General features: G+C 38.2%; 1 protein-coding gene across 3 annotated transcripts in view; it reads left to right on the top strand.

Moving 5' to 3' along the window:
- Window positions 1-25,657, top strand: part of LOC148897577 (alpha-1,3-mannosyl-glycoprotein 4-beta-N-acetylglucosaminyltransferase C-like) — an 89,706-nt gene that overhangs the window by 53,344 nt on the left and 10,705 nt on the right. The window contains exon 1 of one of the 3 annotated variants that reach the window (XM_088996151.1): window positions 25,366-25,439. The exons of the other annotated variants lie outside the window; for them this stretch is intronic. The gene's annotated coding sequence lies outside the window, so the exon portion shown is untranslated. Of the gene's footprint in view, window positions 1-25,365; window positions 25,440-25,657 lie in introns of those variants that run through there. 3 annotated transcript variants of the gene reach the window in all.

The following is a 25,657-nucleotide window of genomic DNA, read 5'->3' on the forward strand; positions in this document are numbered from 1 at the left end:
TTTACTGTAAAATAATGTTGTTTTTTTTTTTAGTTATCATTATAGACTTTTTATTATAATGTGCCATTAGATTTTGTTGTTGTTGTTTTGTTATCTTAACAGACCGTTTTTTATTATAATGTGCCATTAGATAATTATTTTTTTAGTTATCATAACAGACTTTTTTATTATAATGTGGCATCCATTTGTTTGGTTGTTTCATTGGTTGGCTCTTTTTAAGTTATAATTTCCCATTATATTTTTTTGGGGGGTTGTTTAGTTATCATAACAGACTTTTTTTAATTATAATTTCCCATTAGATTTTTTTTTTGTTTGTTTTTGGTTGTTTAGTTACCATAACGGGCTCTTTTTATTATAATGTGTCATTAGAGTATTTATTTATTTATTTATTTATTTATTTATTTATGTATTTATTTATTTTTTTATTTATTTATTTATTTATTTATTTTTGTGCTGTTCAGGTATCATCACAGACTTTTTTTTATTATAATGGGCCAGAACATTTTTTAATTGTTGTTTTTGGTTGTTTAGTGATCATAACATAACATACTTTTTTATTATAATGTGCCACTACTTTTTTTTTTTTAGTTTTTTTTGTGGTTGTTTAGTTATCATAACAGATCACAAAAAATAAGGACTAGCATCCAACGACTGAAGTTACACTTTCCTGAAAAGAAAAGATTTAAGATATGATACACAGGATTATTTTTCTACCAGTACATCGTAAACAAGGATGCACATCCATGCCTAGATGTTCTGAAAAAGAAAAAAAAATGGTAGTATCATTCAGTTGTATAAAATTTGATTGCATTTTTCTTTTGCTGGTTGGTTCCTGCTGGCATTTACAGGCCATGCTTGGATAAGCAGTGTAAGCATTTGAGTGGTATCCAACTATTGGAGTTGCCCTTTTCTAAATAAAAAAAAGCTATAAGCTAACAGGTTAAACTCAAATAAGCACAATGAAAACAAACGGTGACATAAATTGTCTTACTGTTGCATAGAATCCCCAAAACACCGTCAACACAGTCATCGTCATTATCGTCCAACGTACAAGCCTTCCATCTTCCTCTCAAAGTCGCCGCATTCAGTCAGTGTGCATTAGCGGCGTGTTTTCAAGGGTAAAATGGCACATTATGGCACATTAAGCCACATTACGGCACACCAACCGAGCGCCATGGCTCTACTCCGTCATTACAAAATTGTCCTCTGACGCTTTTGTGTCATTTCCCCGCCGCAGTTTCGGAGTCGCCAAGTAGCAAATTGCCTGGCGCCGGTCCATAATTACATGCAGAACGCGCTTGGCTCACCCGTGAGTCGAGCGCCGCGTCGCTTCCGATCAGGTGCGCCGCGTGGCGGATTTTTAGCACAATGCTGCTAATCACCGCCGCTTCCTCTGTGAGGCAGCCGTGCCGATTATGTGACGCCAAGTGTCAAGATATTATTTGGTATGAAATGACAATAGTTCGAAAATCGCATTTAAGAATGCTAAATAGCAAGGAAGCTTGGCATTGTCTCTGTTAAAGGACAACCGACGTCTCCGGACAAGTTGTAAAATGGCTTCCAACCACTTCTACTCAGCGTATTTTAATAAGATTCCACCACATATAGCTATATTTTACGTTTGAAAACTCGCACTGAATATTCTGGAAGTCTTGTTTTTGAGTTGGTGACGAGTTCGTACGTGACGTCACTGAAGGAACGCCCCTGACCGAAAAAAGGACACATTGTAGCAGTCCTTCCATCACGTCAATGCATTTTGCTGTACTTGTTTGGTCTGAAAACGTCATGTTGCACCAAAAAGAGCCAGAAGAGGGCGACCAAGCTCCATATAAGGAATTTATCAGCCTGTGGAAACGGGCTGATTAATTCCTCACAGGAGCTCGGTCGCTATTTTCTGCCTCTTTTTTGGTGATCCATTTCCCCCCAATGTTGCCTCAAAATGGCACTGAATAAATTCTTTAATCGATTTCAAACATGTATGCTTTCCTCTTCAGAACTATTTGAATCGTATTCATAACTGGATGAGTAACAAGAAAGCATATTCTCCGAATCTGAAGCCATTGTTTTGATTCTCGAGCAATGCAAGACGTCTTGGCGTGATGTCACGAACAAGGGGGCGGGACCTTCTGAAACTGATACTTTCTGAGGTCGTTTTGAAGTAATTTTGGGACACTTTAAGATATTTTTATTGGTGTTTTTCATGTGACTAAAAATATCATACTGCGTGTTTTGGGTATTTTAGATGCTCTAAAACGTTTTTCTGCTGTCAGTTAAGAAACAAAAAAAATTGTGTCAGTAGGGTGCCATCTTGTGCCATCACGAGAATATGTGGGTAGGCACGCACAGATGAGTTTTTCCAACGAAGAAGTTAGTTAGCTTCTCCTAAAAAAGATGTGGATGTACCTGAGATCTCACTGTCTGACAATCCTCACTCGGGGAACAATCACTTCTCGGTCTAGCAGCACCAGAGCGAGAGATTAACCAAATCCTGGAATTTAAAACGGTTGGTGGGAAAGGAGAAAGACGGGGGGAGTCATGTGCGGGATATCAACGCTGAAAGGCAAAATTAGAATTGATTTGTGGGGAAGTGAAGGATGTGGCGAGGTTGAAGGGATGTTGCGATCTGGCGCAAATTCCCTCAAATCCCTAATCCGCTTGTCTTTGAGGAAATCTCTGTGGCAGAAGCGGCTTCTCATTACTCTCACAGACAAGCGATCCGTTGCAGATTGGATGCGAGACGAGGCTCCCGAGGGTGGCGTGAAGATGCCGAGCCTCGCTGGGCCTAATGGGATTCTTGTAAACAGGCCGCTCACTGGAGGACGTGCGGGTATTAACTGGTTCACAGGTGGTTGATCCACTTGAACCCCATGGAAATAATGCACATCTGCCATGCGGTTCCCATGTTGTTTAAAAATGTGATGAGCGGTGAAAGGCCTCCGGCTCAAAATGAAACTAACTAACTAACTAACTAACTAACTAACTAACTAACTAACTGATTAACTGACTAATCAACCAACATAATACATAAATGCATGAATGCATAAATACATAAATAAATAAATAAGTACATAAATAAATAAATACATGAATAAATAAATATATACATACATAAATAAATCAATACATGAATAAATTAATACACGAATACATCAATAAATACATGAATAAATAAATAAATTAATTAAATAAATAAATGAATAAATACATGAATAAATAAATACATAAATAAATTAATTAATACATAAATACGTGAATACATAAATAAATACATCAATACATGAATACACGAATGCATACATAAATACATACATCAATACATAATTAAATACATAACTAAATGGTTTGATTAAATAATAATAATAACTGCCAGATATATAAAGGACTTTTTAAAAATAATAAATAAACAAAAAAATAAAGAAATGAAATTGAAAATAAAAATCAAACACTAAATAAATAAATAAATAAATAAATGTGTCTATATATTTTAATTAAATAAATAAATAAATAAACAAGTTGATTACATAATTAACTCATTCACTGCAAGCTATATAAAGGGAAATTTAAAAAAAAAAAATAATAAATAAACAAACAAATAAAAACGTGAAATTTAAAAAAATCAAATAATAAATAAATACATAAATAAATACATGGTAAATAAATGTATTAATTAAATCAATAAATTAACCAGTCGATTCAATAATTAACTCATTCAGTGCCAGATCTATAAAATATTTTTAAAATCATATAATAAATAAACAAACCAATAAATAGATGATATTTAAAAACAATCTAACAATAAATAAATACATAAATAAATGCATGAGTAAATAAATGTATTAATTAAATAAATAAATGAACAATTTGATTATATAATTACCATTTCCAACGGAGCTTGGGCGCCATCTTGTGCATTTTCTGGGTTGCTACATTGCCTCAAAATGACACGGAAGGACTTCTTTAATGGATTGCAAACATTTATGCTTTCCTCTTGAGAACTATTTGAATTATATTCATAACTGGATGAGTCACAAGAAAGCATCTTCTCCGAATCTGAAGCCATTGTTTTGATTCTCGAGCAAGGCAAAGACGTCCTGGCGTGACGTCACGAACAAGGGGGCGGGACCTTCTGAAATTCGCCAATCCCGAGGTCATTTTGAAGTAATTTTGGGACACTTTAACTCATTTTTATTGGTGTTTTTGCATTTGACTAAAAATATCAGCCTGTGTGTTTTGGGTATTTTAGATGCTATAAAACGTTTTTCTCATGTCAGTTAGGAAACAAAAAAATGGTGCATCGAAAACGATGCATCGAGTTAGTGTTTTGTTGGCATGATGTCGCAAGCCGCTTTCGTTTGGCCTTGGCAGAGGTCCGCTCTGCTTCAAGGGTTCGGATCACTTTGTCCGCCGAACTAGATTAACAGTTTGAGCGTTCGGAGGCGATGCCAAGCCGTTCGCAACGTGCCGGGAGGTCAAGTGGCTCGCAGCCGTTTTCCGAGCGTTTGGCACCAGCCAACTCCCAACACCGTGACAAAAAAAAGTGTAAGTTTGCACTTAATGAAAATTCAGCATACCAGAGGTGGTTGCGCCGATGTTCCGGCGGAAAGTCGTCGTCGATTATCTCGGCTTTGATCCCGGCTCGCAACCACGAGCCCGTTCTCGGCGGCGCGGGTGCTCTTTCATCCTCGACGACACCGCCGAGCGCGACAAGCTGTGATCACACGGCGAGATGCACGGAACAACATTAGCATTTGCGCTAAAGGCAGCCTGCTGTCAATGATCAAACCCCGTCAACTCACAAGCGAGGAAATAGTGAGGTCATGTCAAAATAGCACAATGGGGACACAAGGGCACGTCCAGCTATGGATGATCTTTAAAAAAAGACTTCAAGGACAACCGACCAGTTGTGTCCATAATTAGTAATATCACTTCAAATGACTTCTACTGAGCGCATTTTACAATATATATATATATATATATATATAGCTATATTTTACCTTTTAAGACTCACGCTGAATATTCAGGAAGTCTTGTTTTCGAGTTGGTGACGATTCCTGATGTGACGTCACGGAAGGAACGTCCCTGACCGAGAAAGCACACACAATGCATTTTGGGTACTTTGTTTGGTCTGAAAACTTCGTGTTGATGGTGAAATTAGAAGTAAAACACATAAATAATGTGATGGTGAATCGTTGTGTATTGCACCAAGACTACTATTTGATACTAGTTGACACAAATTCCCAGCAGACAAATCAGCCCATTTCCAACGGAGCTTGGGCGCCATCTTGTGCATTTTTTTGGGCGCTACATCGGAGTCCAGATGCCTCAAAATGAGACGGAAGGACTTCTTTAATCGATTGCAAATATTTATGATTTCCTCTTCAGAAGTATTTGAATCATATTCATAACTGGATGAGTAACAAGAAAGCATCTTCTCTGTATCTGAAGCCATAGTTTTGATTCTCAAGCAAGGCAAGACGTCCTGGCGTGATGTCATGAACAAGGGGGCGTCTGAAACTTGCCATTTCCAAGGTCATTTTGAAGTCATTTTGGGACACTTTCACTCATTTTTATTGGTGTTTTGAATGTGACTAAAAATATCAGCCTGCGTGTTATGGGTATTTTCGATGCTATAAAACATTTTTCTGATGTCAGTTAGAAAACAAATGATGTCGGTTGTCCTTTAAGCTTCATACGTAATGTGTATTCTTTTATTTTGTTGTGGTTCTATTTTATTTTTTATTTTTAGGATCAGTTCACACGTTTCACTCAAAATTTATTTATTTATTTATTTATTTATATTTATCAATTTATTTGTATTTAGCGATTTATTTATATATCTATATATTAATGTATTTGTTCGTTTCTTTACTAACTTATTTTTATTTTTATTTTCTGTATTTATCTACTTTTATCTATTTATAAATTAATTAATTAACTTATTTATATTTTATTTTTATTTACTTATTCATATATTTTTTGTATTTATCTATTTATTTACTTATTTATATGTATTTATTTTAGTTACATATTTATTTCTATCTATTTATTTATTTGTTGAGTATTTATATGTATTTATTTTTATGTATATTGAATTATTTATATTTATTCATTTGTTTGTATTTATCTGTTTATCTATGTACTTATTTGTTTGTGTATTTTCTTATTTATATTTATTTATTTATTTATTTAATATGTAATTATTTCTAGCTATTTGTTTATTTGTATGTATTTGTTTGTATTTATTTATTTATTTATTTATTTATTTATTTATTTGTCTAATTACCTATTTATATTTCTTTTTTTATATTTACATATTTTTATTTATTTCTTTGTTTGTTTATTTATTTGTCTAATTACCTATTTATATTTCTTTTTTTTACATTTACATATTTTTATTTATTTCTTTGTTTGTTTGTTTGTTTATTTCCGGGCACCACACACCCACAGCGGATTTCAAGTCATCCAAATCAACATTTGTATCCATAGGGGGTAAAACTAAAAATACACACACAAAGAAAGCACACAAACAAACATAAAAAAAACAACAACTGGATTTTATACCCTGAGCAAAAGCAACCAAATTTATATCCTCCACAACCGGCTCCTTGTTTGTGTCTTCATAAAAATAAAAAAGAATCAATAAAAAATAGTATATGTGGCCTTTTTCAGATAATGGAGTCGGTCGTGTGTGCGCGAGAGTCAATTGCCTACTGTGCGGCTGTGTATTTTCTTGTCAACGTCCGTTTACAAGCCATTTTACAAGAGAGGGGTTGGCGGGGGTCTTCTCTCGATCTTCCTCCGAATGCATCAGAGGGAAGTAAATACAATCGGTAAATGAGAGGTGAAAAAAAAAAAGAAACATTGATCTCCATAGGAGGCCATTTTTGTTGTTGTTCAATATAGATTCTGCATTTTGAGTCACCGCTCGTTGTGATTCTACTATTAGTCATTCGCAGGTGGGGGTATTATGGTGATGGCGTATAAGGGTAGTGTCTCAGCATTGACTTACAAAAGATGTAAGAAACAGACCGTCGAAGGAGCGTCTTGTCAGATGAACAGCTTAATGGAAGGCATATAAATTATTAGCGTCATGGCCATCGGCTCATTTCAGAGCGAAACCTGCGTGAAATGAATGCAGGGACATTTCATTTCGCTTTATCAAACATCCAGCTGGCAGCTCTGTCCATCAAGAGCCGAGGTTATTACGTTGTTGTTGTTGTTGTTGTTGACGCGTACTTTCTGCCACGCCTCCAAGGTCAGGATGATCGCGTCAACCCCAATAGCTTGTCGGACATGAAATGTGATATTCATAAGAAATCATAAGTTTTAGGAAATGCTTTTCTGAGACTTGTTTGTTGGTTGACTGGTGATTAAAAACGTCTCTTGTTACTATTTATAATTGTATTTTATTTATTGTATTCTATTTTGTGATTGTCTTATTCATTATAGTACCTATATGCTTGTCTGTGACGGTAAAATATCCTTGAGAGCTTTGAAAGGCGCTTAAAATGAAATGTATTACAGTAAAGTCTCGTTATATCGATATCGGATATATCGATAGTCCCGGTTATATCGATACTATTTTTATGCACGCACTGAGAAAATTACATGCAAACAGGGTCGGATATATCGATAGTCCCGGTTATATCGATACTATTTTTATGCACGCACGGAGAAAATTACATGCAAACAGGGTCGGATATATCGATAGTCCCGGTTATATCGATATTTTTTCGGACTCCCTTGAATATCGATATAACGAGACTTTACTGTATTATTATTATTATTATTATTATTATTGTTATTATAATAAAGTTACCTTGAGAGTTTTGAAAGGTGCTTTGAAATGAAATGTCTTGCATTGCGATGTGCAATGTGCTAGCTAATTGCTATCTATTAGCTAGCGAGCTAGCTTTCTATCTATTTGAGTTACTTTCGGGTTGAGTGAATGCTGGCGTGTGTGGCTGCCACTGCTCACCCACAGAAAAACTAAGCCTGTGACTATAAAGTGACCTTGAGAGTTTTGAAAGGCGCTTCTAAATGAAACGTATTATTATTATTATTATTATTGTTGTTTTTTTTCACTGTCACTCAAATTCCAGGACCCACAGATCGTGGACTTTTAGGACTACATGTTATATATTATTATTATTATTATTATTATTATTATTATTATTATTATTATTAAAACGCTTAGCTGATGAAATCCTGTAATGTAGGATGTGAAATTTGCTCCGTGGGCTAAATTTTAGTCAACTTCTCCTGCGCTACAGATCCAAGAGATCAAGTATTCACCACCGAATTCTTCGCATAATAATAATAATAATAATAATAATAATAATAATAATAATTAATAATAATAATACATTACATTTTAAGCGCCTTTCAAAGCTCTCAACGTCACTTTACAGTCACAGGATCAGTTTTTCTGGGGGTGAGCAGTGGCAGCCACACGCGCCAGCGTTCACTCAACCCGGAAGTAACTCAAATTGATAGAAAGCTAGCTAGCTAGCTAATAGATAGTTAATAGAGCTAGCTATCTGGCTAGCTCTATATATATATATATATAGGGCCAGAGCTACCAGCAAAATTGTACTTCGCTGACAAAGTCTCTTGGATGAGAAGCGAAACGTCGGACACCTTCAAAGAAGTACAGATGACGACTAAAGACACCTTTTCATTAACAGCATAGGAAACCTTACACTATCTTCTTTCATCATAAAAATAACAGTTCATTCCTAAAATATATGGGTCTGTAGTTAGCTGAGATTGAAATGGGGGCAGCTGTACAAAATTCAATATAATACATACACATCGATTTATATAGCGCTTTAACAACAGCTGAAGCTGTAACAAATCGCTAACATGGATAAAAGGCAATTGCTGCCCCCTCGTGGCAGGGAAAAAAACATTGCCAGAGGTCTGACCAGCACTTTATCGACACCCCCACAAGAAAAAACAAAACCCAAATAACTTCGGGAATGGCAGCGAATGAGTTAAATGGCAGCGATTTTCTACTCAGGTGCTGATTTTCTACGGCGATCAAAATGCATGCGTTATATACCCAACTCGGTCCACCTGCTAACAGTTGCCATCGGAGCGCAATTAGTCATTGCAATTACATGGCGAAATGAAGCCGCGCTATGATTAATGGCCGCCGGGCTTGTTTGTCACATGATCTGGGGAGTGACTATCGACGACCAATCGTGAATCTCGCGGTGAAAAAAAAAAAAAAAAAAAACAAGAGTCAGCGCATTTATCAGCGGAGACTCCATTACCGTTTGCGGGATGGCGAATAGATTCTATCCCAAATGGAGCCGTCTGCCCTCCAGTCCGGCAGATAAAAAGATCTTGTGAAGAAGGGTTTAGATGGCTAGCGCAAATTGTTATGATTAGTCAAAAGGGCTCCTTTCACTCTGCCCATCATCTTTTTTTCCCCCTTTGGCCATTGGATGTCAGAGCGGCACCAACACGTTAGAATTAGAAGGTTGAACAAATGACAGCTATGTGATAAGGTCAAATACTTTTAGCCGATAGGATTTTAGGGCATACATCTGCTTGTGTAGGTCCGTAGCCTAAGATAATAATACATTTCATTTATAAGCGCCTTTCAATACTCTCAAGCACACTTTACAGTCCCATATAGAGTAAAGTCTCGTTATATCGATATTCAAGGGAGTCCGAAAAAATATCGATATAACCGGGACTATCGATATATCCGACCCTGTTTGCATGTAATTTTCTCTGTGCGTGCATAGAAATAGTATCGATATAACCGGGACTATCGATATATCCGATATCGATATAACGAGACTTTACTGTATAGATATTTTTTTAGTTGTCAATGGATGACAAACTTCCAGGTTGCCTCTTCCATTTCAATCAATTTCTTCTCCTCCTTCAGCCTGCACATCTGTGTTTTATTGAGTAAATTCAAATATTTAAGTTCATCTTAAGGGTTTATACATTATTATTATTATTATTATTATTATTATTATTATTATTATTGTCATTGTTATTATTATGATGATGATGATTATTATTATTATTATTAATCAGGAGGGTGGAGAAAATAAACATAAATAAATCAACAAATACATATGAACAGAGACATAAATAAACAAATAAATAAACAAACACATACATACAGTATGAACAGATAAATAAATAAATAAATAAATAAATAAATATGAACAGGTAAATAAAAAGACAAACAAATAAATACATATGAATAGATAAATAAGTAAATAAATAAATAAATAAATATGAACAAACAAATAAATAAATACATACATACATACCTACATACATGCATACATACATGCATGCATGCATGCATGCATACATACATACATACATACATACATACTTACATGCATACATGCATACTTACATGCATACATGCATACTTACATACATACATACATACATACATACATACATACATACATACATACATACATACGTACATACATGCATGCATGCATGCGTACATGCATGCATGCATGTGTACATGCATACTTACATGCATACTTACATGCATACTTACATACATACATGCATACTTACATACATACATGCATACCTACATACATACATACCTACCTACCTACCTACCTACCTACCTACCTACCTACCTACATACATGCATGCATGCTCTAACAAAGAACCCAGCCCAAAAAAAAAATCCTGAAAAAATGTCCCATAGCGTTTGAAAAACCCATAAATACACAAATACATAAATAATCTCACAAAGAACCCCCCCAAAAAATTAATCCTGAAAAATGTCCCATGGCGTTTGAAAAACCAATTTTGAACTAATGACAGAGATCTGATTAGCTCGCGTAGCTGATGTAGCAGGATTCCAGTCCACACGCGTCGCCACTTTGCAATCTTTGTCCTTTCGCAGCCCCGTTAGCGCTAAGCATTGACATAAAGAAGACACGGGCCATTTTGATCTGCACCGGAATCCATAATGATAATAGGGACAGATCAATATGGAGGCGCAGTGCAACGTCGCTGTCACCGTTGGATATTGACATACCGGGCGCTCATTTCCTGCGAGGGCATGCCGTTAATGACTAAAAATGTCATTGTCGCCTGTCAGCTGTCGTTGGAAATGGGAGGAGACGGAGCACAAAGTCCCTGCGAGATTTGGAATTTCTTTGTCAAGATTCAAGAATCAATCATCGTCAAACTCTTGACACCTTAATCCGCACATTTTCGATGGAATATGCTAAACGGCGTCTCGGTTTTGGCATCTGTTTCCAATTGGGGTCCTTTGGGACAAATTCGCTCGAAGGGATTTTGTCAAAATGTGAATACAGTGGCTTACAAACTTAATTAGTTCCCAGACAGAGTATGTAAGGCGAAATGTGTGTATCTCAAAAAATAATTTCTCATAGGAAACCATTAAAATGAGAATAATCCGTTCCCAGGTCCCCATAAAACTTTTTTTTTTTTACTAAATAAGCCTTAAAACTACACAAAATATACATTATTTTCAGTACAATAAATGTGCTATTGTATTGTAATTAAATAAATAATCTGTACTATATAATAAAGTAGTTTTATTTACCTTTGTGATAGTCAATGTAGTTGCCTCTTGATGATATCCGAGTGACGTTGCCGTGCTTTCTCGGCGATAATACCCTCACTCACACTGTCCCCTGCTAGCTACTTTTCGTTAATCCAAATCAACAGTTTTTCAACTGATACTATTGCCTGAGACCGTTGCTTAGAAAACACGCAAACGCCGTTAGCCACACGTGGCAATGGTCGATTTAGAATACTGCTACTGGGACGCTAAGTCACACAAACGCACACCTTGTTCGTGTTTTTCGATGATCTTCTTCTGCTCGACCGTAATTTTGTTTTGTGTCCTCTTCGGCTTAACAGTAGCCTGTGGTGGGGTCTTTTTCTGTCCCATAATAGCAAAAGTACTCCACTCGCTAGCAAACCATGTATGCCACTCAGATAAAGGGGGTGTGGTTTGGTGTTCTTCCGCCGACAACTAGTCCGCCAGCCATTGTGGCGCTCCGCGTGTTTCCCGAAAACTAGTTCGTATGCCAAGATGATATTCTTTAATGTTCGGAAGGCGATAAGTTTGTTCGCTAAAGCGTTCGTAAACCGAGGTATCACTGTACTGTACTAAAAATGTAAACCTTTTGTTTTTCAACGAAAGAAAACAATTTTCCTACATTTTTTTTCTCCCCTTTCAATTCTGATATGACGGACAGCGGCGGTGAGTTATTTCACACTTTTGCTCATCGCTTCAGATGTCCCCGCCGCCCTCTGAACCGAGACCGCAAAGGTGCATCTCCACCCGATATATTAGCATAAACTCATTTGTTTTTCCATTAATTATGCATTCGTGTCAAGCCACTAATGATGACAAGGTCAGGGAGGACCAAGCGAGAAAAAAAAAAAAGTCGAAATATTCCTCCCCTCCGTCCTCACACCTCGGGAGGAAGTTTGCTGCTCTACCTTTCAGCCAGTGGGACCGTTAGCGCATAATCCACTGGTGACATTTTGGCCTGAAATTGCTCGTTAAGAATCTGTTAATTGATTGTGGACTTAATGGCGTCTCCCGGCGATAGAATACACGACTTGGATTTGCCTTTGGCCAGATAAGGCGAGATTTGTTTGTGGAATAATGAATGTGTGTCTATTTTAAAGATAACAGGGTAGCTTGCGCCGCAATTTGACACCCCTGTGTTGCTATTATGAAATATAATAATAATAATAATAATAATAATAATAATTTAAAACAGATTCTTTTCTTACAGACAGTGTATTGTAGGTGTTCAAATACCTGACATGTTTCGGCGTATATAATAATAATAATAATCCATAGGTTTGATTCGCATATTATTATTATTATTATTATTATTATTATTATTATTATTATTATTATTATTATGTTATATTATATTATATTATTATTATTATTATTATTATTATTATTATTATTATAGTAATAATAATAATCATAATCATAATAATACATTTAATTTTTATAATAATCGTAATGTTAATAAGAATATAATACTACATTTATTGTATCATAATAATAATAATCATAACATTAATATTAATATTAATAATCGCCTTTTAACTGATTCACAACCAGACGATGTGCAATGTGCTAGCTAATAGCTATCTATTAGCTAGCAAGCTAGCTTTCTATCTATTTGAGTTACTTTCGGGTTGAGTGAATGCTGGCGCGTGTGGCTGCCACTGCTCACCCACAGAAAAACTAAGCCTGTGACTATAAAGTGACCTTGAGAGTTTTGAAAGGCGCTTTAGGAGTTTTAGGACTACATGTTATATATTATTATTATTATTATTACTATTACATAAACATGCAATGCAGCATAAGAAACCTTAGTCTCTTTTTTCATCATTAAAAAAAGGTAATTCCTAAGTTATATGGGTCTGGAGTTATCTCAGCTTGAACTGGAGGCGGCTGTACGAAATACAATACATACATATTTATTTTTTTATATAGCGCTGGAACAAAGCGCTACCATGGAAAAAGAGCAATGCTGACCCTTTGTGGTAAGTCAAAATACATTTTGAGAGGTCTGGCCAGTGTTTTATCAGCACCCCAGCAAAAAAAAAAAATATCAAAACCCGAACAAATTCAGGAATGGCGCTCTACGTCATATTTTTAATTCCCAAATAAATTGGAATTATTTCATAAGAATTAATGGACAAAATATAATTCACATTAGTCTGTGATTCTGATATTTTTAGGCCAGCAGAGAAGGCCTTGCAGGCCCTGATGGCCCACCGTGTTTTTTTTTTTTTTTTTTTTTTCAAGAACTGCTTTGTCTTATTCCTCGTAACAAAAAAAAAAAAAAAAAGATTCCTGTTGTTGACAAGGATGTTGTGTATTATGGATGAGCGGTGAGCCTCACCGTCATCGTCCTCCAGCCACGCCGCCACACTCTCATTAGCGGTCGCCATCTGTCCGAGCGGACCTCATACCGCTACGTCAACACTCTTCGCCCTTGTCACACCTTTTGGCCACCGAATCCTCCTCAAGTCGAAAACGACACCATCATCATTCGAGGCGGATCACCCTCGCGTCTGTTCTTCGGATTATTAACTAATATGAGGGATAGGCGGCAATATCAGAAAGGACGATGTGACGTAATGTTCGGTCGGACACTGTGAACAAAGGCTCGAACACAGAAAGATTGTCTTTTACTGCCGGCAGGGAGCCAGGCCATTCATGACCGACGCCCTACTTGTGCAGCCCTCTGCCAAGCTATTTATTGAGAGTACAGTGAGACCTCAACTTACGAACTTAATTGGTTCCCAGACAGAGTGTGTAAGGCGAAAAGTGTGTATCTCAAAAAAACAATTCCCATAGGAACCCATCAAAATGGGAATAATCCGTTCCCGGGTTTCCATAAAATATACTTTTCAACTAAATAAGCCTTAAAACTTCACACAACATACCTTATTCTATGTATAATAAATGTGCTATTGTATTGTAATGAAAGAAATACACTGCATTGAATCATAAAGTCACTTTTTTTAAATTAGTGATGGTCATTGATGGCTTGATGGAATGGCGTTGGAGGTCGAAGGTCAAAGGGAATTGCTGTTTGGAAAGAGACGCGCATTACATGACGACTGTAATTAAAGAAATAAACTGTGCTGTAAAATAAAGTTTTATTTACCTTTTTGATGGTCGTTGATGGCTTATGGAAGGAGAGTCACCTTCCATATGGACTGTTGGTAACTTAACCTCTGGTGCTGTCCGGTCGTGTGCTTCCGCCGAAGATCACTCCGCCAGCCGTGGTGGGTGTGTATTATGAAAATAGTGCTTATTATAAGGTTTAATTTTCAGAAATTTGACGTTTGTAAGACGAAAAGTTTGTAAGATAAGGTGTTTGTAAGTTGAGGTTTCACTGTACAGTGATACCTCGGCTTACGAACGCTTTAGCTAACAACTTTTCACCTTACGAACAGACGTATTGCATGGTTGATGTGAACGGTAGCGTATCGTATGGTACTCACACACATTTGCGGCCCAATTATCCTGCGTTCACGTCAAGATTGACATTTCCGTCCCTTTTCACGCCGGAGAACGTGGAGGAAGTCAGTTCCAGGCTCAGTCCGACTTCTCCTTGTCTTGTGTCGCTCGTAATTCCCCGAAGAAATTGGAGCTGACAATCTTCTGCCGGCCAGACATGAAATCCTGTTGATCCGTTAGGACATATATCAGCCTTTGAGCTTTCGTTCCACGAGTACGGAGACACGGAGACCAACGCCAATGACAGAAAAAAAAAGACAGCGACTCGAGGTTGACATCTGGTGCGAAGCTAGTCCACCGCTGACGCTTAGTTCGATTAAAAGTTTGACTGACAAAAGTCGTTCGACTGAATCGGATCCTATTGTCTCATTGAATTACATTGCGACAATTTACGGCTATTATCATACGATTCACTTGGCCTCTTATATATTTTTTTTTTTAATGCATTGGGCGCACCGCATTATAAGACCCAATCTACAATGCATCCACTAGATGGAGCTGGATTCCAGGACCCACAAAATATTGAGTTTTAGGACTACTGAGATTTAGAATCCCAACATTGTCACATACTGTGTACGTCTTTTCTTCTTTTTTTTTTTTTTTTACGAAAATCTATTAACCATCGCTAAGATGGCTAGCTATTGGCTGTCTAGCTTGCTGGCTGGAAGCTGTCTAGCTGGCTAGCTGTTGGCTATTTGGCTATCCATTAGCTATTTATTCGCTATCCAATAGCTAGCCTGCTAGCTAGATTTCTATCTATTTGAGTTACTTCCGGGTTGAGTGAACGCTGGCGTGTGTGGCTGCCGCTGCTCACCCACAGAAATACTTATCCTGTGACTGTAAAGTGACCTTGATAGTTTTGAAAGGCGCTTATAAATGAATTATTATTATTATTATTATTATTATTATTATATAGCTATTAGATAACCAAAATGAGCCTTGCACTTGTTGATATCATTATTGTTAATTTCTCTGTTATTGTGTTTAAAAATAATGTCAATATTAACTCATTGACTGCCAGACGATGTTTAAAAATGTGTCCACTTCAGTGCCATTTTTTTGTCACTGTCACTTGAATTCCAGGACCCACAGACTATTGAGTCTGAGCACTATATAAACATTCAATGCAGCGTAAAAAACCTTAGACTCTCTTCTTTCATCAGAAATAAATAGTTAATTCCTAAAGTATATGGGTCTGGAGTTATATGACACACTCTGCCTTTGAACAAAGTTCAAATCAAAGTTGAAACAAGTCCAAATTTCACTGTTTTCTATCCATTTTGTCACGCACTCTCTGCCGTCTGCATGTCTCTTTAATGTTTAAACCACCTCCCCTCACTGCTGCGTTCTTGACCAATCATGTGGCTTTAACCGAAGACTGGGGGCGTGGAATAGAGGACAAAACAGTCTGCGACTATTTTCTTGTTAGGAGAACGGGCTTGTTCGCGAACGACACAACACTCATTGAGGCACCTCAGTGTGTATCCCGAAAAATAGTTCGTATGGCAAGGTAAAATTTTCATCAATGTATACGTTCGTAAACCGAAAAGTTCGTAAGCCAAGGGGTTCGTAAAGCGGGGTATCACTGTACTATTTTCTGGGACTGTAGTAGATGTGTATACAAAGGAGGCTTGAAATCTATAAGAAAAAGAACAAAAAAAGCTAGTGGCCGTCAATCTTGTAAGATTCCACTAAAAGCTGTTGTGCATTATTCATGACAGCAGAGTGGAAGAGAGGCGCACACTTTTTCCAAATCCTCCGGCAATCACCTGGGACAGCACGTCAAAAAAAAAAAATAGACACACAATGAACAACACACTAAAGTCCATACAGGAGCACGATGGGGGTGTGGAGGCTGTGTGGATTCCATCTATGTATTTTTATCCAAGCATGTATAATTTAGAAGTGTGAATGGTGAATTTTCTCCCTTATTTCGGTTTATTTTCAAACTGCTGGAAACCACAGAAAGGCAACGCGGTGACGAGGCAACTAAAGTACAGATGAAACCGAGTGTCAGAGATGTGACAGTCAAACACTGGACGTAGACTCGGAATCAGAAAGATCGTCTTTTACTGCCGGCAGGAAATGCAGTCGTTCATGACAGACTTCTGAATTCTGCAGCCCTCTGCCAAGCTATTTATTTAGAGTACATGCGTATTAAAGTGATACATTCGTAAAACACAGTTTTCTTGATTAGAAGACCACACCTCTGGACGTTCCGAGCACCAACAGCTGTAAGCAATAAAACATTGTCTTTTCCATGAACTGATACATTTGTAACTGGCTAATGAGCTCTTCCTGTGCATGATGTTCAAGTCCTAAATAACTTCGGTGATAAAGGAATATCCTAAAAAGTTCTAAATTCTGTGCAAGGTCAGATCTCCTCCATGAAGATGACAGTTTAACTTGCTGTGTCTATTGACCTGATTGACCCCAGGTTGTCTGTGCTTCAATTGTGTATTCAGTCACACATGTTGACTAAGCATATAACAGCATGAAACTTTGAAAAATAACTTCTTATTCTGTCTAATCTCTATCACCGAGTGTCCAAAAATTCCAATTTGATTCCTGTTGAGAGGCGTTTACATGTAAAAGAAGCGAGGATCGTATTTCTGTGATCAGATGGTGAACCATATTAACTCCTTCACTGCCAGACCATGTGCCAAAATGTGGCCACTCCAGAGAGAGGGTTAGTTAATTCCTATATTATATGGGTCTAGAGTTATCAAAGCTGAAATGGGGGCAGCTGTACACAATACAATATAAGACATACATATTGATTTATATAGCGCTTTAACAACAGCTGAAGCTGTAAGAAAGCGCTAACATGGACAAAATGCAAATTCTGCCCCCTCATGGAAGGGAAAAACATTGACAGAGGTCAGACAAGCGCTTCATTGGTACCCCCCGCAGTTGTCAGTTATGTCATTCCTAAAAAGATTTGTCTTAAAATCTTGTGCGATTGGTTCGGTCCATCGTCCTCGATCGGTTCGGAACTTTTGGCAAGAAAACGCACATTAGCTTCTCACGCTAGCCACCTTGTCACATGTAATCTGTCGTGTGCTAGCATGCTTTTTAAAGCCTGACTTTTGAGTCGGCGTCGCTGACATTTACACATTTCAACAATGTGGCCTTCGGGGTGACGTTCCAAACTCAAAGGTCTCACGTTGGGACTCCCGCAAGCTGGGTCGCAAGCTGTGAAAGCTATTTTGCCCAATGTTTGTCATTTATTTGTTAGGCTGAAAATAAGCAGAGCGTCGAAAGGTGAGCATATCAAAAGGTCACGTGGTACAAAGTGTTTGTCGTGTTTTGTCAGCTTCCCGCTGTTGCTCGTACTGCAGTCATCACGTCCTCTTCTGTCACCTTGTTTTGATTCTAACTGTAGGTCAGAAATGGGCCATGATGACATAAATACAGTGATACCTTGGCTTACGAACTTAATTGGTTCCCAGACAGAGTGTGCAAGATGAAAAGTGTGTATCCCAAAAAAATATTTCCCATAGGAAACCATTAAAATGAGAACAATCCGTTCCCAGGAATTACGTCCAGGTTGAGTGAACGCTGGCATGCAAAATACAATATAATACATACATATTGATTTATATAGCACTTTAACAACAGCTGAAGTTGTAACAAAGCGCTAACATGGACAAAAGGCAAATTCTGCCCCCTCGTGTAAGGGAAAAACATTGCCATAGGTCTGACCAGCGCTTTATTGGCACTCACCGCAAAAAAAAACAAAACCCAAACCAATTCAGGAATTACGCTGCACATCACACGTTTCAATTCCCGAATAAATGTAGCCGCTATTTCTATATTTAACCAATACACAAGATGCATTGTATTATTGTTTCAATGCATGCTAGCTTGAACAACACAGTAGCATACACGCTTGCTAGCATTAGCACTTTATTTAACAACAGCTAAAGCTGTAACAAAGCGGTAACATGGACAAAAGGCCAATTATGCTCCCTCGTGGAAGGGAAAAACATTGCCAGAGGTCTGACCAGCGCTTTATCGGCACCCCTCGCAAGAAAAACCTGCTCCGTAGCACACTTCATTGAGATTATAAAACAACACCTGTGCACTTAATACAAATTTAAGGAGGGTTATTGTGATCAGACTGGAAGGTCCCGTTTTATTTTGTAAATATTTATGAAACATAATAAGGCAATGAGAGCTGTGGTTGCCTGTTGATAGCAAACAAACAAGCTTTTTTTTTTTGTTTATTATTCATCAGCGGTCGCCACGGCGATACGACTCCACCTTTAGGCTCATTTCCACAAGCATTTCCGAGGGGACTGTAAAAATGAATATTCACGACCTCTCGTTTCTATTTCGACCATTTGCAAGTCGGTAACAAGGACAAAGGGTAGCTAAAAAGACAACAAAACAAAACAATGATTGCAAAATAGCTTCTCAGTGCTTTTAATGAGACACGTTTTTAATAAACAGGTATGTCCGACAAGCTCGCGATTTATATACACGGACGCTCCAATTGTGTCTCGACACGCGCCGACGGGCGGAAATTGAAATAAAAACAGCTCATCTATGTTTGATGCGAGGGAGAAGAGCTTAGCGTAATCGCCCCGGATACTTTTGGCATCCTGTTTTTTAACACTTTTTTTTCCCCAACCGACGCCTCCGGACTACTTGTGTCCATAATTTGTCAAATGAATTGAAATGACTTCTACTGAGTGTATTTTACAAAGATTCCACCACATATAGCTATATTTTACGTTTTAAGACTCACACTGAATATTCAGGAAGTCTTGTTTTTGAGTTGGTGACGAGTCCTCACGTCACGGAAGGAACGCCCCTGACCGAGAAAGCAACACACAATGCATTTTGGGTACTTTGTTTGGTCTGAAAACTTCATGTTGATCCGTGTTGATGGCGAAATTAGAATGAAAAACACATAAATAACGCGATGGTGAATCGTTGTGTGTTACACCAAGACTACTATTTGATACTAGTTGACACAAATTGCCAGCAGACAAATCAACCCATTTCCAACGGAGCTTGGGCGCCATCTTGTGCATTTTCTGGGACACTACATTGGAATCCTGACGGCTCAAATTGATACGGAAGGACTTCTTTAATCGATTGCAAACGTTGATGCTTTCCTCTTCAGAAGTATTTGAATCATATTCATAACTGGACGAGTAACTCATTGCCAAGCCATTAACTCTTTGAACTCTTTCAACAGTAGCCAAAATGGAACTGTATAGTGCCACTTAGCAGTTTTTTTTGACGACGATACTAGTGCAGCGTGTTCTACCGGAAACAAATTCCTTGTGTGTTCTACATACTTGGCAATAAAGATGATTCTGATTCTGATTCTGATTGTGGCAGCTACGTATGTATCCCGAAAAATAGTTTGTATGCCAAGGTAAAATTTTCATGAATTTAACGTTCGTAAACCGAAAAGTTCGTAAGCCAAGGGGTTCGTAAACCGAGGTATCACTGTATACGGTAATAGCAGTGAATGAGTTCAAATATTTCCGTTATTAATTACATATGATAATTTTACATCCTGGTAGTAACTATCAAAAGGATCATGGAAGTTGACACGTTTGAGCTGATATAATGGGCCCCATAAAATGTTGTGGTGGACCAGTTGCGGCCCCCGTGCCTGGAGTTAGACACTAGTGACGTAAAACGTCACATAAAAATGAAACAATGAGTCATAGAATAAATTGACAGGCAAAGCTATGGCGAGAGCAAATGTTGAAGCGCGCTAGCTTAATATGTTACATTAGCCCTTAACAAAATAACACCAAGTGACTTTTCAGAGTCACACATTGGACGTGACAGGCGCATCCTTCCAATGAATGTCCCAACACGGTCCTCCATTGTTGCCGCCCCGTGCGATCCGACGGGATTTGCCAGCTAATGACGGCCTCCGTTCCGCCAATTTTTCCCGCTCTGAATCATTGTTGGGCATCGGGCCATCATTGTGGCGTCGTGGTAAAGAGTCAAGACACTAAGCTTCTTTTCCCCCCTAACATTCGGGAGCTCTCGTGAAGTAAAAAAAAAAAAAAAAGACGAGCAAATCTGCGTTGTAACAGCTCTAAGCGGCTCACATAGCGGCTGCGTGACACTCGGAGCGGAATGTTCCGGGAGAACGCACTGATGTCATCCGGCGTCCTTTCACACAGCATCTCCTGGAAACATTTTCTCACCTTGCTTCAGTTTCGGCATGGTCGGTCAGAGGCATCTCCTGAAAGGAGGAAGCGAACAATGGCACTTTTGCCATGTTATTGTCTCACTGACTGATGTCCAAATGCGAATGAATGAATGAATGAATGAATGAATGAATGAATGAATGAAATACGAACGAATGAACGTGTGAGCGAATGAGCAAATGAGCGAATACTTTTGAGATATTTTTATGATAAATATCGCTACATGTAAAAAAGCAAAGTCGACCACCGAGATACACTAGTACGCTAATACTGTCACGGTTTGCGAAGTGGTGATGGCGGGTGCGGATCCCAAAAAGCGAGCAGGAGGTTGTTTGACAAATTGTATTAAAATAAAGTCAGCAGGAACAAAATGTAAAACATCAAAATCATCTGAACAGAAAAAATACAAAGTATCAAAAGAAAACCAAAAGTAAAAGTCCGCCAAGGTTAAACAAACACATACACAATGCATGCAGCAAACAAGCAGCAAAAAATGAACCGACAACGGATGGTCGTGCCGGGTGTCCTTTTAAGTGACAGTGATTATAACGACCAGCACCTGCGAGGCTGTCGGCAGGGCTGGCGTCGCTACCCGTTGGTCGCCAATCTGATCCGGACGACCAGCACCTGTGCGGGTGCAGGCGGGGCCGACAGTGCCCCCCGTTGCTCGCCAACCAGATCATGACAAATACACTCATCCACTAATAATACTTCCTGTTTCCCTGCTTGTACTACGATAGTCTATTCATACCTGTCAACTGGCCGTGTTTTGCCGTGTTCTGTACTATTTTTGGACATTTTTAGATCTGTACAGCATACAAGAAAGTTTGATCAGGAAACACAGGTATTGTAAATATACTTTTGAGATATTTTCGATTCTGTTTGTGTTATTAATTATTAGCTTTAATCTTAATTATAATAAATATCGCTACTTGTAAAAAGTGAAGTCGGCCACTGAGATACACTAATACACTAATAAACTTCCTGTTTCCCTGCTTGCACTACTATAATCTCTTCATACCTTTCAACCGGCCTTATTTTGCCATATTCTGGACTATTTTTGCACATTTTTAGATGTGCGCGGCATACAAGAACGTTGGTGCAGCAAACGCAAAAATTGTTCGATATACTTTTGAGATAGTTTCAATTCCGTTTTTGTCATTAAATATTAGCTTTAACCCTAAAGGACAACCGACACCATTTTTTTGTTTCCTAACTGACATCAGAAAAACGGGGAACCTGGGAATGGATTATTCTCATTTTAATGGTTTCCTGTGGGAAATTATTTTTTGGGATACACACTTTTCGCCTTACATACTCTGTCCGGGAACCAATTAAGTTCGTAAGCCAAGGTATCACTGTACTTGATTATTGCTAGAAAGGTGTTGTAACTTTTAAACTCACCAATGTCTTAATAATTCCACATACGGGCCAGACGTGATTGATTTTATAACAGAGGCTGCGGGCCGGACGAAAATTAACCGCAGGGGGCATTTGGGCCCCGGGCCGGACTTTGGACATGTCTAAAACCCAACTGTCAATTCAATCCCAAATCCTGTGCTCACATAAAGCTTGCCCAGACATTTGTTGCGGTTCCAAGTGTGGCATTTAAAGCCTCATTGGTAGCCCTGTGCTGTTCATGATGAAGCAGCTCTTGTCACTGCGATATATAGCGTTAGCCTTTGGCTATCATCTACTGGGCATTAAACTGTGAAAAGGACATTTAGTTTTTCAATACATTCTTCAAGTCTGCCCTTTAGTCTAATTTATTTATTCGGAGCGGCAGAGCGTCAACAGTGGAGTGGCGTTGGGTGATTAAAAAAAAAAAAAGAATGATACAAGGCCGATTGGAAAGAGGGTTCATCCGGCAGAGTTGTTGTTCCTGGTTTTCGGTGTGAATGTCACTGAGCATTAACAACCTCCTGTTAATTAAAGTGTAATCGAGTCACCGTTGGGCCGGAGCTTACGATAAATTTGTGCCGCGCCTCCAAACACAAGGTGATAAAAACGAGTCGATGCGACGTGCTCGCCGAGGGAATTCATTTCAGTCTGGAAATGGTACCTTTCGTGAAGATTAGTTATACTGACATGTGACCACCCCACAATGTTATGTGACAATTTTACAGCCTTATGGTTACTATAAACAACTAAATAGATGTCCCTCACATCGACTTTACAATACAATACAATACAGTACATTACCATACATATTGATTTACAGTGTATAGCGCTTTAACAATTGCTGAAGCTGTAACAAACCACTTAACTCATTCACTGCCATTCACAAATTTATTCGAGAATTGAAAATATGACAGAGCGCAATTCACGAATTTGTTTTTTATTACATGTTTGGGTGCCGATAGGGTGCTGGCCATGCCCTCTGGTGATTTTTTTTTTTTTTTTCAAGGGGTAGCATTTCCCTTTTTTCAATTTTAGCGCTTTGTTCCCGCTTCAGCTGTTGTTAAAGCGCTATACACTGTAAATCAATATGTATGGTAATGTACTGTATTGTATTGTATTGTAAAGTCGATGTGAGGGACATCTATTTAGTTGTTTATAGTAAGCGTAAGGCTGTAAAATTGGACGTAAAATTGGCTATATAAACCAATATGGATGTATTGCATTGTATTTTGGACAGCCGCCCTCATTTCAAGCTCATATAACTCCAGACCCATATGATTTAGGATTTAACTATTTTTTTCTGATGAAGGAAGTGAGTCTAAGATTTCTAACGCTATATTGAATGTTTATGTAGTGTACTAAAACTCACTATTCTTTATTCAAGTGACAATGACAAAAACATCGTCTGGCAATGAATGACTGAAGGTTTCAAAATCAGGTTAGTGTTTGAAATTCAGAACCTCTGCCAGACATCTGCACCGCCACCTTTGGACATTAGGGATATAAAAAAAAAAAATCCTCGTCTCACCCCTCATGGGTGGTGTCTGTCCCCCATTTTAGCTCGGGTTCTCTACCAGAGGCCAGGAAGCTTGAGGGTTCTGCGCAATATCCGTGCTGTTACCGTGCTGTTCTTTCCAAACAGCAATTCCCTTTGACTTTTGACCATCACAAATGTAAATAAAGTGACTTTATGATACAATGCAGTGTATTTCTTTCATTACAATACAATAGCACATTTATTATACATAGAATAAGGTATGTTGCGTGTAGTTTTAAGGCTTATTTAGTTGAAAAGTATATTTTATGGAAACCCGGGAACGGATTATTCCCATTTTAATGGTTTCCTATGCGATGTTTTTTTTTTAGATACACACTTTTCGCCTTACACACTCTGTCTGGGAACCAATTAAGTTCGTAAGTTGAGGTCTCACTGTATATATCATTTTCTAGGACACTACATTTGAGTCCAGATGGCTCGAATTGCTGTGGAAGGACTTCTTTAATCGATTGCAAACATTTATGTTCTCCTCTTTCAGGACTATTTGAATCATATTCATAACCGGATGAGTAACAAGAAAGCATCTTCTCCGAATCTGAACTCTCTGAAGCCATTGTTTTGATTCTGGAGCGAGGCATTTTGGGAAGGAGTATCCTGGCATGATGTCACGAACAAGGGGGCGGGACTTTCTAAATCTCGCCATTTCCGAGTGCATTTTGTGGCAGTTTTGGGACACTTTAAGTCATTTTTATTGGTGTTTTGCATTTGACGAAAAATAGCAGACTGCGTGTTTTGGGTATTTTAGATGCGATAAAACGTTCAGATGTCAGTTAGGAAACAAAAAAAAAATGGTGTCGGTTGTCTTTTAAAGGACTGCTCCGCAATAAACGCCTTGTTGCGGGTATAGCGATGTAACCGACCCCCTTCCCACCCACATTTCTCCCCCCACCCTGCCTCAGACTTAATAATGGCCTAGTCCTCAGTTCATTTAAGTACATGAATGGCCACGCCACCATTATGTGGTTCAAGTAGTTTGAAGATACAAGCAAGCTCAATATAATAACATGTTTGTTTGATTTTCCCGAACGAGGGAGGTTGGGGTGGGGGTTCACGGAGAAGTCTGCCCCGACAGGCCTATTGGATGTCCACTAAGTGTCTCGTAGCCAGTAACCGTCAGACGCGCCTCATCAAAGATTCATGTGCAGATGTCCGGGATATTGTGCCGCCAGTCCAGCCGCGAAAAGGCAGTGTAGTGGAGTGTCTACTGTTTGCTTCACCGCTCATCTTCTTCTTCTTGATGGAGGTAGCGTATAATGTAATCTTGCTTTTGTTCATTTTAGGGTTGTGGGTTCAAGGCCCGTAATTGGTTAATGCCCACTTGGGTTTTAGTTTTGTAATGAAGGTGGTTTAATTGTGCTCAATGTGGTGAGTGGCTTTTATTTATAATTTAGTCGTGTTGAATTGAGCAAAGGGGCAACGCAGTGGGTACTATTGTAGTTACGGTTTCCTCTCGAGGGCTGT

This window comes from Hippocampus bargibanti, linkage group LG05 (assembly GCF_051943395.1).
Source record: "Hippocampus bargibanti isolate YZ-2025 linkage group LG05, ASM5194339v1, whole genome shotgun sequence".
Lineage (NCBI taxonomy): Eukaryota > Metazoa > Chordata > Actinopteri > Syngnathiformes > Syngnathidae > Hippocampus > Hippocampus bargibanti.